Here is a 19,694-nt window from a genome sequence, read left to right as displayed (position 1 = left end):
ATAGATTTGCCTTTTTCTACTGGACACAAGTCATCTACATCACTATAGAATAACAGCAGAAAAATGCTATCTATTAAACTTCAAAGAATCTAGGTCCTAAACAACAGTAAATAGTAGATCAAACCAAAAATACATTTTTCTATAGAAGTAAATCATTCTTAGGTATGCCTCTTCAATCGTGCTTTGATGTTATAATGAAAAGAGGGATAGCCATCTTTGTGTATTATTTTTAAGCTTTAGATAATTTAAACTAAATTATAAAACAGTGTCCAGATATACCTGTATTTACACTAAAAGATACTTACAGAGTCATCTAAATAATAATCATAATAATGTTAGTTTTTCAACTTTCGTAATCAACGTAAAGGTGGACAAAACATTTAATTATTTTTGACCAAGCATAACAAAAAAGCTGTTACCTTTATTTAAAGTAAGGGTGCCAGACAGATGCTGGAAATTAGAAGGAACTTGGAGAAACAGAGGGAAGACCAGAGGCTTAATATTCTTAGCAAGAGGGAAGGTTGATAGTTGATGTACAATAGAGGCTTACATATATGATTTAAAGTATAAAAGTAGCCAACCACAAACCAAAAGTAAAATAATTTCAAATTTGGAGTTGAGGGAGAAAAAATAGTGAAAATGTGTTAAATGGAGTTAAATTGCTGTGTTTTTATCCCAAGAAACCGATTTCTGCATGTTCCTCGTGGATAATTGCTTTAGTTGCTGGCTGTCTTGCCATGAGTCATGTTTTCTTAAGCTCCTGTCTCTATTCGAGTTGGACATACAGAACAGAAACATGTTGGTGCCACTTTATTATGCACTGCAGTAAGTACTGGCTTCATAGTTTGGACAGCAGCTGTTCTCACCGCTATACCGCCAACACCACTGGCTGGGCTTCTCAGTTTTAAACTCCAGGCTTTCAGCATGTGGCCCCTGAAGCCCTTTCACTCTCACCCTCCACTTTGTTCCACTTGCATATTGTGATGAGAACCTTGTGGTGTGAGAGGAGAGGAAGGGGCAACAGGGCTGGGGGACTGACCCCAGAAGCCTCAGTGAGGAGGCCCCTTTCAGGCTGAGTCTTGATAGGTGAGTCAGTCAACCACTCAAAGCACAGCTAAGAAGAAGGGAGAGGCCAGGGCTTCTGCAAAGGCATGAATATGACAGCACATTCTATTGAGGGGTAAGGGGATTGTCCAGGTAGGGCAGAGGGTAGGGTGGTGGAGTACAGGGGTGAAGGCACAGAGATGGCCAGTGTCCACATCATCAATGGGTTTACTTTCTAGCCCAGGACATTGGCATTTGATTCTGAAAGCTCTAGGGAACCTTTGATGGGGTTTCAGCAGGGCAGTGGTCAGTTCTGGATGACCAGTGACAGGTGGATGTGGCTGGATTCCTTTTGGGGTAGTCTGGGGGGTAGTGTTGGACTTGAAGGACTTAATGGACAGTCAGTCATACATACGGAGAAATAAGGGAGGATTTCGAGTACAGGAATAAATGAGAATATTTTTCTAACCTGGTAGATATAGAAGATGTGAGAGAATAATTGTAGAATGAGGTTGGAATGTCTAGCACAGGAACTGGACAGCTCTGATGCAAGGTGGAGGGAATGCCAGAGAAGGGGGTACATGTATGGATGCATGTATATTGTTTCTTTCTGAAATGACGAAGAACCAAAAGCAAAAGTGATACCTTCTGTAGTACCTAAGAAGCATTTTGTATATAATCACATTAATACTAGCTAAAAATACATTGCACAGAAAGGGAAGAACATAATAAATGATCCAAGAGGACGAACACGTGGGCGCATCTTCCTCTCTCAGTCCTCCTCTCTCAGGGGGATTGTTGCTGCCTGATGGGATGGGATGAAAGAATGAGGACCCCAAGACCCTCACAGTCACGGGCTTCCTTCACTCACCCTCTCATGTGGGTGATACTGCATTCCTCAGGATAGAGGAATTTTTTTTTTTTTTTTTTGAGACGGAATTTCGCTCTTGTCACTCAAGCTGGAGTGCAATGGCATGATCTCGGCTCCCTGCAACCTCCGCCTCCTGGGTTCAAGCAATTCTTCTGCCTCAGTCTCCCGAGTATCTGGGATTACAAGCATGTGCCACCGTGCCTGGCTAGGTTTTGTATTTTTAGTAGAGATGGTGAAGAAAAAGTATCTCTGACAGAATATTCTGAATTATAATTAGCGGTAAGATTGTAAATGTGTATACTTATATGAGTCTATCACGCACTCTATATTGTATGTGAATTATATTGGAATCATTAGGCTACAACAACCTATATAGCAACTTAATGATGATAAACAATCTTGAGTACAGTTGGCCCTTTAACAATTCGGAAATGTTTTAAAGTCATTACAACTTAATCCATGGTGCGAACCACTGTTCTAGAAGACTGAGATAGAGCAATGAACATGACAAAGTCTCAGTCCTTTGGGAGTGTATGGTCCAGCAGCAGAAGACCAACAATAAACAAATAAGTATAGAAATGAATGGTTTCCAGCAGTGTTTGATACTATTATGTTACTAAAAGGAGTGATCGAAGGATCGGAGAGACAGGCAGACACTGAGGAGTAGGGGAGGGGACATTGCTGTGCATTGGGTGGTCAGAGCAGGCCCCTATTCAGGAGGTGACATTTGAAGTTGTAGCTGAATGATAAGAAGGAGCTAGATTGGCCGGGCACAGTGGCTCACACCTATAATCCCAGCACATTGGGAGGCTGAGGCGTGCAGATCACCTGAGATCAGGAGTTTGAGACCAGCCTGGCCAACATATCAAAACCCCATCTCTACTAAAAATGTAAAAATTAGCCAGGCATGGTGGTGTGCACCTGTAGTCCCAGCAACTTGGAAAGCTAAGGCACAAAAATCGTCTGAACCTGGGAGGCAGAGGTTGCGATGAGCTGAAATTGCACCACTATACTCCAGCACTCCAGCCTGGGCAACAGAGCGAGACTCTGTCTTAAAAAAAAAAAAAAAAAAAAGCCAGTTTGGCCAAGAACTAAGAGAAAAGCATTCCACGACATGGAAACAGCAAATGCCAGGCCCTGAGGCAAACGTAGTCTTGGCATGTCAAAAGAAGAGCACCAAGGATGGAGTGAGCATCATGGGCAGGGTGTGGTAAGGATGGAATTCTGAGAAGCAGGCAGAGGCCCCCTTACGTGGAGCAGCAGTTCTGTCAAAGTGTGGTCCCCAAGCCAGCATCATCAGCACCACCCAGAACCTTATTAGAGATGCGCATTCTCAGGCCCATCCCAGGGACCTACCGAATCAGGAACTGGCCCAGGCGTATGTGCATTAACAAGCCCTTCAAGGAAGTCTGGTGCACACTTAAGTATGAGAATAAATGGTGTAGGACCAGGCAGGGGTGTTTGGATTTCGTTCTGATTGCTATGGGAAGCCATTTTCAAGAGACTGGCATGATCGGATTTACATTTTGGAGACAGTTACTCTGGCGGCCGTACAGAGGATGATTCGTAGGCGGGGTCCAAAAGGTTGGAGAAGACCAAGACTTGAACAAAGGTGAGCTAGAGGTTTCATCCTTCCTTTTTCCTGACTATGTCTCTGTAGGCAATTTTCTTAACATCTCTGTGCCAGAAAAATAAGGGATGTTAAGGTGGACGGGTCGAAGAATATCAGTTGTTCTCCTTAAGATCTCTGTGTACGAGTCTGCACACACCTGCCAGTCACCTTTCTTGTCAGCACAGCTGTGTGACTTCTTCCTGATGTGAGAAGAAAGCCAAGGCCAGGCATCTGAGCACCACCTCAGTTGGCCTGAACACTGAAACAACCCAAAACACCAAAAACAAAGATCAGCCGGGTTTTTGCAAACAAAACAAAAAAAAACATTCAAGCCTGTTCCTTCTTCTAGACCAGCCTTTTGAATGACAGTGCTGATCATGTTATCTGGTCTCTCATGCCCCTAAAGCTCAGAGCTCATTGTCATCCAAGCATGAGACCTTTAAGGAAAGGTTTGTAGAGTAGGTCATCTCATGCTGAAAAGTCATAGAGCTGGGTCAGCATACTTTTTCTGTAAGGGACCACATATTAAATAGTTTAGATTTTATTAGTCCTGCAGCCTCTGTTACAGCTACTTTACTTTGTCATTGTAGCCCAGTAGCAGCCATAGAACATAATATGTAAATAAATGAGCAGGCACCTGGATTAGAAGGCAAACAGTGCCACATAGAAATGAGTAACAAATTGGTTTTGATGGTAATAGTAATAATGAAATAATTTTAGTTTCAAGTAATTATTTTTACTCCTCATGTTCTCTTACTACTGTATTGTATTTTTAAGTTAGTCATCCTCTATTTCCTTTCCTTATCTTGGTAGATCATTTTATCAGTTTATCAGCTTTTGCTGCATACGTAACAGATGGCTCACCTTTGTTTTCTAAGATGCTCTCATTTTTGTGGTCGGGGGAGCAGGGGCTTGCTCTTCTCATTTTCATGTCTCTTCCCTCTCTGTGAAGTTTCTTTGGGCTTGCTTTTATTTCTTCATCAAAGTAGAAGATAATTCTATTTCTTGGAGGAATGGAAGCATCTCCCCCATGAAATAGTGCCTTGGTCAGTTTCATGGAAGGTGGTAATCCTTGAGATCCATGCTTCAAGGGTGCAAGAAGGACATCTTATTCATGGAAAGATGTGAGACACATCCATTAGGAAACTAGACAAGGAAATCTGGGGTCCCACTAGATTTACAAGGAGCTTGTGGAAACAACACAAGACAGGAAGAAAGTATGGAAACAATATGGGCAATTAAATTAAAATATAAGTGTAAGCACCAAGGGGTTCTTCCTGCCAGCTGCACAAAGAAAGAATACGGCATCGTAGTAAAGAAAGAGTTTGGGCAGGTGCAGTGGCTCACGCCTGTAATCCCAACACTTTGCGAGGCAAAGATGGGCAGATCATTTGAGGTCAGGAGTGGGAGACCAGCCTGGCCAACATGGTGAAACCCTGCCTCTACTAAAAACACAAAGATTAGCTGGGCATGGTGGCAGGTGCCTGTAATCCCAGCTACTCAGGCGGCTGAGGCCGGAGAATCACTTGAACCCTGGGACATAGATTGCAGTGAGCCCAGATTGTGCTATTGCATTCCAGCCCAGGTGACAGTAACAGAGGAAGACTCTATCTCAAAAAAACAAACAAACAAAAAAAGAGTTTAATAGAGACAAGGCCAGTCACACCACATGGGAGATGAGTTAGTACTCAAGTCATCTGGTCCAAAGCTGCTAGGTTAGGGGTTTTCTTAAAGGCAGTTTGGGGAAGAGGAGGTGGGGGAGGGGGTTACGCTTCTGCTGATTGGATGGGGCAAGGATTACATCATGCTGAATTGCTTCTGGTTGGGGCCATAGGAGTGGGGTTGGCAAGTCCAGGTGGGTCCAGGTGGAGACATGGGTGTGAGGCATGCAAAAGAAAACCTGAAAAGATATCTCAAAAGGCCAATCTTAGGTTCTACAAGAGCAATGTTATTTGCAGAAATAACTGGGGACGTTGCATATCTTCTAACCTCCAGAATAATGGCTGACAGTCGTATGTGTCTGCGCCTTAGCAGGACTCAGGCCCTCCCCTCAAACAAAAGTGGTTGGTTTTTGGGCAAGGCCTATTATCATTTAAACTGTAGCCTAAACGTCTTCCAAAGTTACCTTCGTCCAAAAGCCCAGGAATAATTAAGGAAAAGGCAAGATGGGAGGTGGGTTAGCTCAGCTAACTGTGTTAATTTTTCTCACTGATATAATTTTTGCAAAGGCAGTTTCATGAGGAACTAGCTGAGGATCTACTTAGGTCTCTCAAGTACTACTGTACTATGCTAAAGAATTAAACTCAATGGCCAAAATTACAGTGCTGATTCTCTATTGCTTCTTCTCAGCCTGCAGTGTAAAGAGGAAAATGCTCAATATTAGCTACCTCAAGCTGTGTCTGTGGGCCACAGGTGAACAGGAGGGTGTTGGCCAGGGCATCCTTTTAATTAGGGTTGATGAGTACAGTCTTACAGATCATCAGGCTAGTGGTGAAGAGACCCTAAGGACATCCTGGTTTCATTCTCTTTGCACATCTCTTTGGAATTGCACTCTGTTAATGCATGTGGTGTAGCCATTGAATTAATAGAGTTCATTCAAGTGTGAACAAATGAACAGTCAGAGGAAATATACAGCACATGTAAAAGTGAATGCTTTTTCCTGTTGAGCAGTCTAGGGAGAAAATTTTTTTTTAAAAAATCAAGTTAATAATTCTGAAGCCCCTTCTCAAGTGATAAAATTGCATTTCTTTAAACCTGTGCAATTTCATCCACTGAATTCCCTGTTCCTGAAAATTCTGAGGAATTATTTTTGTCATTACTTGTTTTGGTTGTTTTAGAGAGAGTGCTGTATTAGTGAGGGTTCTCCGGAGAAACAGAGCCAATGAGATATATAGAGATATATAGGTAGGAAGAGATTTATTATGAAGGATTGGCTCACACGATTATGAAGGCTGCGAAGTCTTATGTCGTCTGTCTATAAGCTAGAGGCCTAGGAAAAACAGTAGGGCAGTTCTAGTTCAAACCTGAAAGACCAGAGAACCAGGGGAGCCAATGGTGTGTAAGTGTCAGTTGAGTCCAAAGGCCCCAGAACCAGGGGCATCAGTATCCAAGGCCAGGATAAGATGAATGTCCCAGATCAAGAGAGAATGAATTCATTCTTCCTCAACCATTTTGTTCGATTCAGGCTCTCCGTGGATTGGATGATGCCCTCCTGTATTTGGCAGATCTTCTTTATTCAGTGCATCAATTCAAACACAGAAACAGCCTCACAGACACACTCGGAAGTAATATTTTATCAGCCATCAGCCTTAGCCCAGTCAAGTTGACACATAAAATTAATCATGACAGGTGTTTTTAGCACGGACAGTCGTAAATCACTACTACTTTGAGCACTCAGTAGGTGCTGGAACTTGCACTTGACAAATGGTATAAATGATCAGGAAAGGGTCCTGATCTAGACCCTGAGAGAGAGGATTCTTGGATCTCACCCAAGAAAGAATAGAGGTGAGTCCACAGAGTAAAGTGAAAGCAAGTTTATTAAGAAAGTAAAAAAAACAAAAGAATCACTATTCCATAGACAGAGCAGCCCTGAAAGATGCTGGTTGGCTTTTTTTATAGTTATTTCTTGATCATATGCTAAACAAGGGGTGGATTATTCATGAGTTTTCCAGGAAAGGGGTGGTAATTCCTGGAACTGAGGGTTCCTCTCCTTGTTAGACTATATAGAGTAACTTCTGGACATTGCCATGGCATTTGTAAACTGTCTTTTAGCATGCTAATGCATTAATATTAACATATAATGAGCAGTGAAGACAACCAGAGGTCACTTTCTTCTAACTATCCTAGTTTTGGCAGCTTTTGGCTGGCTCCCTTACTGCATCCTGTTTTATCAGTGGGGTCTTTGTAACCTGTGTCTTGTGCTGGCCTCCTCTCTAGTCCTGTGACTAGTAATGCCTAACCTCCTGGGAATGCAGCCCAGTAGGTCTCAGCCTCGTTTTACCCAGCCCTGTTCAAGATGGAATGGTTCTGGCTCCAGTGCCTCTGATTTAAACATCATTTCACTTAAGCCTCAAAACAACCCTGTTTTCAGTAGGTCTTTTTAGCTTCCTTTTGCAGTTTACAAAACTGGGGCTTAAAATGGTTAAGCGTGTTGCTTGAGGTTTCATAGGCTGGTTACAGACTTAGCAGAAAAATGGCCTGCCAGCTAGCCTACAGTGGATCTCCAAGTATGGTTTCAGACAGCATCAGCAACATTTGTGAGCTTGCTAGAAATGCAGATTATTAGGCCCCACCCCAGACCTACAGAATCAGAAACTCTGGGGGGAGGGTCCAGCAATCTGTGTTTTAAGAGCCCTCTCAGTGATTCTGATGATGCAGCTCAAGTTTGAGAACCTAGGCCTAGGGAAAGGTAAGAAATTGTAGACTTACTAGAAGGAAACAAAATTAGATCCATTTAAAGTTCTTTACAGCTAATCTTCCTCAAACAGGCAACACAGATAAAAGGGTGAAAACTGTTGAATAAAAGAGACTTCTTCATCTGGGCTGAACATATTAGATTTATTGAACCCTTGGCATAGTGCAAAGTACTTGACATCAGTCATCTCTTTAAACCCTCGGGTGGTTGTGAGGACTAAATGAGATTTCCACAGTTTACAGATGAGGAAAGAGAAGCTTAGGTCACTTAAGAATTGCCTGTTAATCAACATATAGTACGTGATGGAGCTAGCGTCCAGAACTAGTGTATTGCTAAAGAGAACATACACAGGTCACACAGCTTTATGACCCAGAATGGCTGTCAGCAGAGAAACATGTTTTTGAAGATATATGTGATGTATAAAATACATAATTAAAAAGTCTTTCTAAAGTTCATTAATAGGCTGAAACCAAAGACCTGTTTAACTTTTTTACTCACCATTTGCTTTATTTATTCTAGACCATAAGTATTATACTACTAAGTCTAGATGTTCTTAGTCCAGTTCTTTTAGGGAAATGAGAATGGGAAGACTATTTTTCATATAATTTCCCCCACATTCCCCTAAGAAAACTGATACTTCTGCCTTATGATCAATAGAAATCAGCCGGTAAGAAAAGGAAAGTATTTACCAGGGCTTTTTTAGGTTTTGTTTTGTTTTGTTTTTTGAGACAGAGTCTCACTCTGTCACCAGGCTGGAGTGCTGTGGCATGATCTGTGCTCACTGCAACCTCTACCTTCCGAGTTCAAGTGATTCTCCTGCCTCAGTCTCCCAAGTAGCTGGGACGGGACTACAGTTGTGCACCACCACGCACAGCTAATTTTTGTATTTTTAGTAGAGACGGGGTTTCACCATGTTGGCCAGGCTGGTCTCGAACTTTTGACCTTGTGATCTGCCTGCCTCAGCCTCCCAAAGTGCTGGAATTACAGGCGTGAGAGCCACTGTGCCTGGCCTTTCATTTTTTTCTTTTTCTCTCTTTTTTTTTTTTTTTTTTTTTGAGACAGGACCTCACTCTGTCACCTAGGCTGGCGTACAATGGGGCACAATCATAGCTTACTGCAACCTCTAACTCCTGGGCTCAAGCAATTCTCCTGCCTCAGCCTCCCTCCCAAGTAGCTGAGATTACAGGCAAGAGCCACCACACCCAGCTATTTTTTTTTTTTTTTTTTTTTGTATAGACAGGGTCTCGCTATGTTGACCAGGCTGGTCTTGAACTACTGGGCTCAAGTGAGCCTCCTGCCTTGGCCTCCCAGAGTACTGGGATTATAGGCATGAGCCACTGTGCCTGGCCCCTAGTCTTTAATTTTTTAGTGGGCGGGGGGGAACTAGGTAAAATGTACTATATGAAAAGAATATAATATTTTCTTTCAATTGATGGAAATAGACTTAAAATATTGTCAGCAGGAAAGCCCATCTTTTTAATATTCACTTTGATAAACTAACAAGGAACATATAATTTATAAACTACTTTCTCTTAAAGCCATAAATAGTAAGCACGTGCTCTGAAATGCTGCTTTGTCAAGAACGTTAATTGAAGCAGATGGGCAGAGTCAGTATAGCTTCCCCAGGTCCAGCCTTCATTCTCTTTCTACTGCGGAGTTACCCTGAGGACAGCATGCTGGCACCTCCATGGTTCTTCTACTGTTGATTTTTTTTCTCCCAAGTACCTGAAAGGGCAGGTGATCCTCTTAACTTTGTAGACATATGAAAAGGAGACTAGTTTTTGAATGCTTACCAAAAGCCAAGTTGCCAGGGTATTGTTTGCAAATACAGAGAGGGTTTTTGTACTAAGTGGTATTTAAGGTAAAATCTTTGCCAAAGAACTCTATCCAAAAGCTTGAAATACACATACTTGGTTAAGAGAATGCATTTGGAGTTAAACAGAAATAGGTTCAGTTTTGGCTTTGCTACTCAAGAGATGTGACCATGAGTCAGTCTTAACACCCACCAAGCACTAAGCCACAGCTTCCTTGTTTGAAAAATGGGAGTGATAATACCTACCTCACATTGCCATCATAAGGAATAAGTAAGATGGATTTTTTTTTAGGATGGAAGTCAGGTTATGCCCTTCTTTTGGTTTAAATCTTTAATGGGTTTCTACCTCATTCCAAGTAATTTCCGAAGTTCTTTCTGTGTCCTGCAAGTCCCCTACATGACCTACCATTTCACTGTCCCATTGATATTCCCTGAGCATTCTAGGCACACTCCGACCTCAGGGCCTTTGCACTTGCTGTTCTCCCTCTGGACTGCTTTCTCCTATACAGTCCTCATGGTTCACTTCCTCACTTCATACTGTTTCTGTTAAAATATCACATTCTCCAAGAGGCCTTCTTACTCACCTACACACACAGGCTCCTGACCCTTCTGGATGTTTTAATTGTTATATTTATCACTACCTGATAACTTACCCTTTTTTGTTCATTGCTAAAATCCTTCTAGAAGATAACCCCTGAGAACAGACTTTGTTTCCTGCTATATCCCCACCAGGGAATTAATTCATCACTCAACAAATATTTCATAAGTACCTACTATGATCCAGCAATTCCTTAGTTACTTGTCTGAGACTGAAATTCATTGATATTTGCATGCTTCCTAATTTTTAAGGAATTTTAAATGTCCCAAAGAACTGGAACTGAAAATGCCATTTTGGAATGTAGAGAAAGGTTAACAAGCCAGAGACACTATCTGTGGCAGCTATGGAGGTGTGTCGCTTAAATCTCCTTTCAAGAGGCAGCTGCTCCAGGAGTCCCCTCATTGGACAGTTTTGCTGCAGGGTCTTCAGCACCCTTAAAATGTCCCTGCCCAGGCTGTACTGAACATGGCAAGCTGCTGCAGTTGGGCCTTTCCTGCCCAAGTGAGGCTCCTCTGGTGGGCGTTCTGTGCTCTGCAGCTGCAATCCAGCTGGCGATGTTCTCAGCTGTACTGCAATCTGAGACAACTCCTCCCCAGTTCTGTCTGCTCCCTCCTCTCCTCTCTCAGGTGTTTGTGAGGCGTGGTTGGGAGGCTCTCCCTGTCACTCAGCTTCTCTCCCCTTTCTCTTTCACAGGCATTTGCCCTAATGGATTGCTCACTTATCCGATTCTGTCTTGTGGTTTGTTTCTAGATGGAACAGCCCTTCCCTCAGGGTAAGAGGGCCTTAGGATAAGCCTTCAGGACTCCGCTGCCATTTCCTAAGGCCAACTCTGAGCTCACTGCAGAATTCTCTAGGTGGTAGCAGTGGTTCTTGTATGATGTTCCAGTAATTGCTGCACTTATTTTAGACACAGCAAAAAGTGACAGAGCCAGCATTGACCCTAAGAGCCAGTGGGGACTGTGTATCTTTAAGGCCTAAATATAAGCTATTTCAGAAGACAGAAGTCCAACAGGAATGATGTATCATGTAGCTCTTGTGGTGGGGGATTGGGGGGGGGGGGGGAAGCGTGTTCAAAAGCTGCATTATTTAAATGAGAAATGCATATATTTAGAGGGAAGTTCCATAAAAGTCATTTGAGATTCCTTTTCTTTCAATGACTGTATTCAGCATTGTCTGTTATCTCTGTATATCAATAGTTTAAAATATTCTTTCATAGACCTGCCTTTTCAGAAACATCTTCTATGTCACTATATTTTTAATTACTTTCTCAATGTAATTTATTATGCTGGAACTAATTGTGTTTTAATTAGAAATGCTTTGCTAAAGAGAAGAACTCATCAGTTTGCGGTGGTGTTTCTGGTGCAACTACAAAGCACGTCTCCTGTTTTTCTTAGGATTTTTTATGAGGGGACAGCCACATAATGTGTTTTTAATATTTGTTGTAAATATTTATTAAAAATCCTGTTTACTTGCCTCCATAACTCTAAGTTGTTCCTCTTTAATTTTTGCTTATTTTTGTTGCTATGGCAACTGTTTTGACTACTGTGACAGTTTCCCTGCCTAAGAAAGTTACTTTGAGTGACCACCCACTCCTCTTGAAAACACATTTCGCTTTCTCCTTCCTTCTGCATGCTGAGAGGTAGTTGTTGAATATTTTAGGAATAATTTCTTCACCTCTTTTCTGGCGAGAGTCAGGGAACCCTCCCAGAATCTGAGCATCCAGATTTTGCCTCACAATCCCCACAGCAGAGACGTTTCAGGGAGGGAAAATGACCTAGACAGATCCAGAGTGTTCAGCATTTCAAACTGGCCTGCTTTACAAATCAAATCCCAGAGATTTAACATCTATATCGTCAAGTAAAAGATAAAGTGGGAATTCTTAGCTATTAGTGACCATAAAGTCAGTCGTTAGAAACAGTTTGGCTTCTCCCAGGTGACTAATCCGGGCATTTCATTTCTCCCCCAGATTTAATCATAGTTAAGCTGATTAAGTTCTCAAAGAACCAAGGATATTTCTGAGACCTTGGATCTAAGTTCTTTCAGGCTGCTATAACAAAATGCCGTACACTCGGCAGCTATAACCAACACATTTATCCCTCACAGTTCTGGAGGCTGCGATGCTTAAGATCAAGGTGCTGGTAGATTTAGTGTCTGGTAAGAGCCCATTTCCCAATTCCAAGATGACTCGTGCTCGCTGTGTCCTCACACGGTAGATGAAAGGGGCAGCCGTCTCCCTGGATTCTTTTATAAGGGTACTAATCCCATTCATCTCCCAAGGCCCCCGCTTCCTAATTCCATCACATTTGGGATTAGGATTTCAGCATATGAATTTTTGGTGGGGGAGAACACAAACATTCAGACCATAGGACCTTGGTAAGCACCATTAGGCCAAATTTTATTTTATTTTTTAAATATGTAATATGAGAGATCAGAAAAGATGGTATACTTTCCTTTGCTGCTTTTTAATAGCCTTCATCAACTCTTCCAAGCCAGGTCACTTAGAAAGTTGATGACGCTGTTTATTCCTGAGGTAAGAATATAATGAAAGGGGTGGACTAAATCTTTCCACTTGACACTAGAAGAAGCGTTCTCTGTATCTCGCTGTCATTGTTGGAATGGGCACTTTAAATGCTCATGGTTGATTACGGAGGGAGAGACATTGTCATTTTCGTTCCTATGGGATTTGGAATGGAAGAGAGACAGCAGGTGTATCACCTTTAGAAGCTGCTGAATAACTCACTTCACTGACCTCTTGTCATCTGAGAATGTGCTCTGTTGTGTCAGGGAGACGCAGGGCAGAGTCTCCCCACCCAGGAATGACCTCTTCTGTTCACTGTACCCCAACATGCCCTTGAAAAGGGGAGAAAATGACAACTGTGTTGTGATGACTCGTCTGTGGCAGCAGCTTCTTGGCCTGATTGTAGACTGAGGCCGGCTTAGGCAGAGTGGGATAGAGGAGTTGGAGCAGGAGCAAACACAAGCTGACCTCCTGTGCAGAAACCACATTTTCAACAAGTCTAAGTCAACCCAGAGTTACAAACTCTGGGTTTCCCTTATGCTTAGCTTTGTATTCTAGCTCACTGGAAATAGACATACACTAATACCATTGCTCTTTTTAAAGATCTGCAAAGCAGAAATGGATTCCCTGTCAAAATGTATTTGTAGTTCTGCCTCATATTATATATTATCTGCATCCTCTTGGGTGACTTGCCTAACCTCAGTTAAGATCAGTTTTCTCATCTGTAAGGTAGGGATGTGGTGTTTACCTCATTTGTCTTTGGTGGTTAATAATAATCAGCACTAGTAACCTTAATAATGATTACTATTACTGTGTTTTATATTAATAATCAATACTGGGCCAGGTGCAGTGGCTCATGCTTATTAATCCAGTGCTTTGGGAGGCTGAGGCAGGAGGACTGCTTGAAGCCAGGAGTTTGAGTTCACCCTGGACAACATAGCAAAACTCTGTCTCTACAAAAAGAAAAGATTTTTTTTTTTTTTAATTAGCCAGCCATGATGGTGAATGCCTGTAGTCCTAGCTACTCATGAGCCTGAGGCAGCAGGATTGCTTGAGCACAGGAGTTTGAGGCTACAGTGCTATGATTGTACCGGGAGTTTAAAGCTGGAGTACTATGATTGTACCACTGCACTCCAGCCTGGATGACAGCAAAATTCTGTCTCTTAAAAAAAATCAATACTGGCCGGGCGTGGTGGCTCACGCCTGTAGTCTCAGCACTTTGGATGGCCGAGGTGGGTGGATCACAGGGTTCAGGAGATCGAGACCATCCTGGCTAACACAGTGAAACCCCATCTCTACTAAAAATACAAAAAATTAGCCGGATGTGGTGGCGGGCACCTGTAGTCCCACCTACTCGGGAGGCTGAGGCAGGAGTATGGTGTGAACCCAGGAGGCAGAGGTTGCAGTGAACCGAGATGGCGCCACTGCACTCCAGCCTGGGCGACAGAGCGAGACTCCGTCTCAAAAAAAAAAAAAAAAAAAAAAGAAATAGATTGTAAGGAAAGCAACAGGTCAGTAGGAACAGAGTTTTTCCTGGTCCTAGGATCTGAGAAAAAAGTTCTTACAAAATGCATGAGGTAATGAAAATACTCCCCCATAAAAAACTGTAATAAGTACGGAATGTTTCAGTAGCACAGTTGTTCAGTTATCTATGTGGCAGGATTCTCGGGGAATCCATAAGAAATGCAGTAATTAAAACCAAAACACTTCAGAAGCCCATCTGACCCTTCGTGGTGATTACTGGCATCAGTGACAAGGAGAATAGTAGAGCCTTCTTCAGGTATGCCTGCTGAGCAGTTACCTGGGCCTACTCCTGAGCGGTGTCAGTCTTTCATGTGTCAGCCTCAAAGCAGGTGTAGCATATTGTTCAAAACACTTAATCTCCATGCCTCAATGTCCTCACCTGTAAAATAGGTATAATAGTGAAGCAGCGTTGTTTGTCTGGGCTAATACCTGAGGTTCGTTGTCCCACAGCCATGGAAAACTAGGACGTGGGCACACCAGAGTCAGCTTAAGAGTGGAAGTTTAATAGACAAAAGAAAGAGAAGAGCTCTCTGCACAGAAAGGGGTCCTGGAGAAAATGGGCTGCCAGTTCTGCAGTGAAATGCAGAACGTTTAACAGATAAACTTAAGGAGGGGGTGTGTGATTTACATAGGGATGAAAGATTGATTGGACCAGGCGTGTCATTTGCAAGTGTGCAAAGAAGCTGGCCACTCCACCTTAATCTTTTATGATGCAGATGGGTTCTCTAGCTGGCTGGTGCCATGTTGCCTGGTCCTGACTGTACACGTGGTGACAAAGAAAAGAGAAGATGGAGCCTCTGTGTTAAACATACATGGCTTCCAGGTAGCCTTTTCTCTTGGCACAGCTGCTGGCATTCACCCGTGCAAGTTTCCAGCTTGCTTATCTATGTCTGCAGCTCAGTTTTTCAGGCTGCTCTTTGTTAGAAAAGAAATGATTTGGGGACTACTTTTTATTAAAAGGGAAGCCTTGCCGAGGACCCCTTGTACCCCCACTATCTGCCTGATAATTTCTTTCTAACTCCTGTATCAATAATGAGAATGGTACCTCCCTCATCGGAATGTTGGGAGGATAATAAGTTAATGTATAGAAAGGACTTAGAGCACTGCCTGGCTCTTAGTAGTCACTGTATATGTTACCTAGCAATAGTAGGCTTATTATTCGGTGCCACAGGCCTCTTGAATTGCTCATCAGGAGACTAGAACTGCATCTCCCTATTGGATTCCAGTTGAGCATCAGTTACTGATGGAAGGGGGAAAGGTCTATGTTTAACGACTTAACCCAATAGGAACATCTGTCCAAATAATCAAAGGCCATGGAAAGGAATGCAGGGGCTACACATGCTCTTGTTTTGTCTGATAGATTTTTTCACCAGGTAATACTTGTAGCACATAACAGGGGTCTGTGATGGAGCAGCTACAGCTGTGCCCTCCAGCTCCTCATGTGAAATGTGAGCTGAGAGGCCCAGTGTCCTTTATCTCATGGAATCTTAAAGCAGTTGGGAGAGGCACAAATGGAATGAACATTCTGCATCCTTCCAAGCAGAGACCAAGCTCATGAAGGTAAAAGCAACTTAATAAGGACCTATGCCCATCTATTACATCAGTCCGTAAATCATTCTGATGGCAGGATATCATCACCAAGGGCTTTAGTTTAACTTGAAAAAAATAAAACTTTATGGTTCTGAGAGAGGAAGTGTTTGTGCAGAATCACAAAGGATCTGCTAGGTATGAAGCTTGAAGGATTTCCCTGGAATAAGGAGAGGAAATAAATAAGCCATAAAGCATCTCTTGGGTTCTGAGCTTTCAGGATCTGATAAAAGCTGGACCTCTTGGTTAATTCTAAACCAGACTCCACCTGCTTTCCCAGTCTGAAGGCCACACCCATCATTCTCCCTGGTTTATGAGATCTCTTTGGTGGTAGTCACGCATAATGTGATTTAAATTGGATGAGATCCCTTATGGCCTCTTCCTCAGACTCCTGTTTGTTTCTCTTCAACCTTGACAAGGTCTTTTTAACTTCCTCTCCATTCTTATCAAACCAGGAAGCAAGGAGGGTGAGTCCCATGTGTACCTAGTGGAGTCTACCTAGGCAGTGTTCATTTATTGACAGTCCAACAATCTTCTGGCGATAGGCAGAGCGGGCCCTGCTTGGTCAAGGTTGCCCGAGTCTGACAGGCATGGGCTTTGGAATCAGAGAAGCTGGCTTGAATTTCAGGTTTGTTACTATTGACTGTGGCTTTGAAGACTTTAGTCTCCTCTGAACCTTTTCCCCCGCTTCTCTCTGAAACCGCATTGGCCAATATGGTAACCACTAACCACATGTGGCTATTGAAATGAAAAATTAATTAAAATAAAAAATTTAGCAGCTTGGTTGCATTACCCACATTTCAAGTGCTCCCTGTGGCTCATGGTGAACGTATTGGGCAGAGCCCATCTGGCACATTTCCATCATCATGGTAAATCCGTTGGACAATGTTATCTAATCTAAAACCTTGCAGAGTTATCATGAGATTTATATGAGATAGTATTTGTGAAATGCCTCACACAATAGCCCTAAAATGGTAGCTATTTTCTCATAAATACAACCATTTAGTCAGCATTTACTTTGTCCCAGGTACTTAGACATTCTCAATATTAATTCTTTGAAAGCCCTGTGAGTTGATTTCAGTTTTCCCAATTTACAGCGAGGAAAAGTGAAATATGGCAAAGTTAAGCAGAATAACTGCTAAGATTCTCCAGCAGGTGCCTGGCGAGGAGGCTGACATTCAAACCCAGGAACCGGTCACTACAAGGCCTGGGCCTCAAAACCACTGTGGACTGCCACCTCTTGTGAAGGTCTTTTTTCCCAGAAAACGCAATTTTGTGATGGAATGTGAAAGCCTACTCCATTTCACATTTCTCTACGTCCTAATGTATCTGTCCAGTGACAAATACAAAAAAGCACCTGGCCAACTAATGTTTAAATAAGGTACAGTTAAAACTTTTACGATCTAGTCCGAAATAGCTGTCCCTAGCTAATAATAAGACTTGACTACACCCTATTTGAAGATGCCAACTTCACAGTAAAAAGATACAGACATTTGCAGTTAACTTGAGAAGTGATGGTGGGAGAGAGGGCAAGAGAGACGGGTAAGAAATAACTACAACTCAAAATTAAAATAAAATCAACTACCACTTAGCTGTATCCCCATCCAAAGAATTTCCTCCATTTCAATCAGAGTATTTGGCCTGCTGAGCTCTCTAACATTCCTTATGGGGGCATTAAACTTTATTGAACAGAATCACTTTAAAAATTGAAATAAAGGAAAAATTTTTAATCTTAGTTGATTTGAAAGTAACTTGAATCTTTGAAATCTTTGAAAGATGGGTTGTGATATTGATTAATGTTGAAACAGCATGTGTGGGGGAAATATACTAAAAATAACACACAAGTGAAAAATATACTCTATCTTTGATAAGAGAGGGAAGTGTCTCTGTAAGTCTGTAGTGGCACAAACCCCTCAGAGCGGGGATCTCTGAGCCAGAAATAGCTTCCAGCAATGGTGATCTCCAGCAAAAGTGATTCTTGACTCTCAAACAGAATGCCCTCTGGCCTCCACTTTAGTAGTTTCACAAAGGTGTTCCTGTCCCTTTCTAGCCTTGTTCTCTAGTGGCCTAAGAAGAGTTGGGCTGGATGAGCTAACATGTCCTTAAGCTCTAAGGTGTGACTGACGAATTTTAACTAATACGAGAATTAAAATTCTGCTCACCTCACCCCAGCCCCCCCAGGAAGTTCTCTTATGGTTTGTTTCTTTACCAGAAAATTCTGTTACCATTTAACTGCAAAACAAATAGATTCACAAAGGAGAAACGTTCCAGCTTTCTTTTATGATCTCCCCTGCAGTGCCCAGATCTGGAGGAGGATTTTTCTCACAATGGGACTTCACAATAGCCTGGCCTCAGTCTGGTCAGGGAGCCACAGCCCACTTTCAGGTCAGGAGGGATTCATGTGAAATTTAAAACTGCTGTTAGGGAAAAAAGAGTAGAGATGATGTGTCTCTATTCACCTGAGGGTAGGGTTATTATGTTCGTTAGTAGGAGGTGGTGAGAAACCAAATTAGATTGTGTTTTAGTTCCTTTCAGCTGATTACCTCTCATCCCTCGGATTTGCTCTCTGATTTTTCATGGGTGGTTTGAAGCATTTGGTCCGAGAACCTTTCAGCCACAGTTGATGAACTGATTGTGGGTTTTGTCTTGAGCCTGGTCTTCAGTGTCAACTGAGTTTCATTCTAAGATCCCCCTGGAGAATTTCTATTCTGATAATTGCTTCTCTTAACAACTGATATGTTTTTATTTTATGAGCTGGATGGGCACCTAGTAAATATTTTTTTCCCTTTTTTGCTTTTGTTGCTAGGTAGCCCAGAGCCAAATTGCTATTCTGTTATAACTGTGTACGACCTTATGACAGGCATTTCTGAGAGCTGCCTTTTACTCTGGCCTTATTTTACTATTCCACTTTATTTTTCTTCTCTTTGCCCAGATTTCTCATCCTGTTTTGAAAATGATTTCTTCACAGTGTCAAACAGTGCTCCTGGTTCAATAGGAATTCCCAGGAAGTACCCCAAAGTCACTGCCAACCTGGAATATGAGTTTGTATGCATTACAAAAAGGGGCTCCTGACTTCAGGCAGACAGCCTCAACCAGTGCCCTTGTAAATGCACTTCTATCCTTGGTAGTCCTCCAAGAACTTCCTGATGGGTTCTGGGCCTGGTGCAGCCCCCTCAATTTGAGCGACTTGTTGTTTATTTGTTTTACATATTGGCCTGCTGCAAAATCTTTTATTTAAAAAAAATTCATTTGTTCATTCATTTTTAAGTTAATTTGTTAGTTTTATGGTGCTTTTGATGTGCTAGGTGCTAGAACACAAAGGTAAACAAGACTGCTTCAAGGACTCTGCCTTCTTGGAGGTTGTTGCATTCTGATGCGGGAGCCAGTCACTAAATCAAGGATCAGGGAGAGCCTCTCTGAGGAGGCGATGGTGAAGACAAGGTCTGTAGAATGAAGAGGAGCCTGATGCACCAAGGGCAGGAGAAAGAGACTTCTGAGCAGCAGGAACTGCAAGTGCAAAGGCACTGATGCTAGAGAGAGCTTGAGAGGTTGCAGGAAAAGAGTTCTTATGGTTGTGAACAAGAAATAGAAGGAGACTTGTTACTGAAAGTGAGAGGAAAAGATGAGGGAAAATTAAAAGGATGACTCTTAGTTTCAATAAGTGAACAGAGAGTGGCATGAGATAAGATTTGAAGGACCCAGATCATTCAGGA

General features: G+C 42.4%; 1 protein-coding gene across 15 annotated transcripts in view; it reads left to right on the top strand.

Annotated features, from left to right (window-relative positions):
• PLCB4 (phospholipase C beta 4) overlaps positions 1-19,694 on the top strand; it is a 442,280-nt gene that overhangs the window by 247,465 nt on the left and 175,121 nt on the right. The window lies entirely within an intron of this gene.

This window comes from Rhinopithecus roxellana, chromosome 13 (genome assembly GCF_007565055.1).
Source record: "Rhinopithecus roxellana isolate Shanxi Qingling chromosome 13, ASM756505v1, whole genome shotgun sequence".
Lineage (NCBI taxonomy): Eukaryota > Metazoa > Chordata > Mammalia > Primates > Cercopithecidae > Rhinopithecus > Rhinopithecus roxellana.
This window is presented reverse-complemented; position numbering and strand designations above follow the sequence as displayed.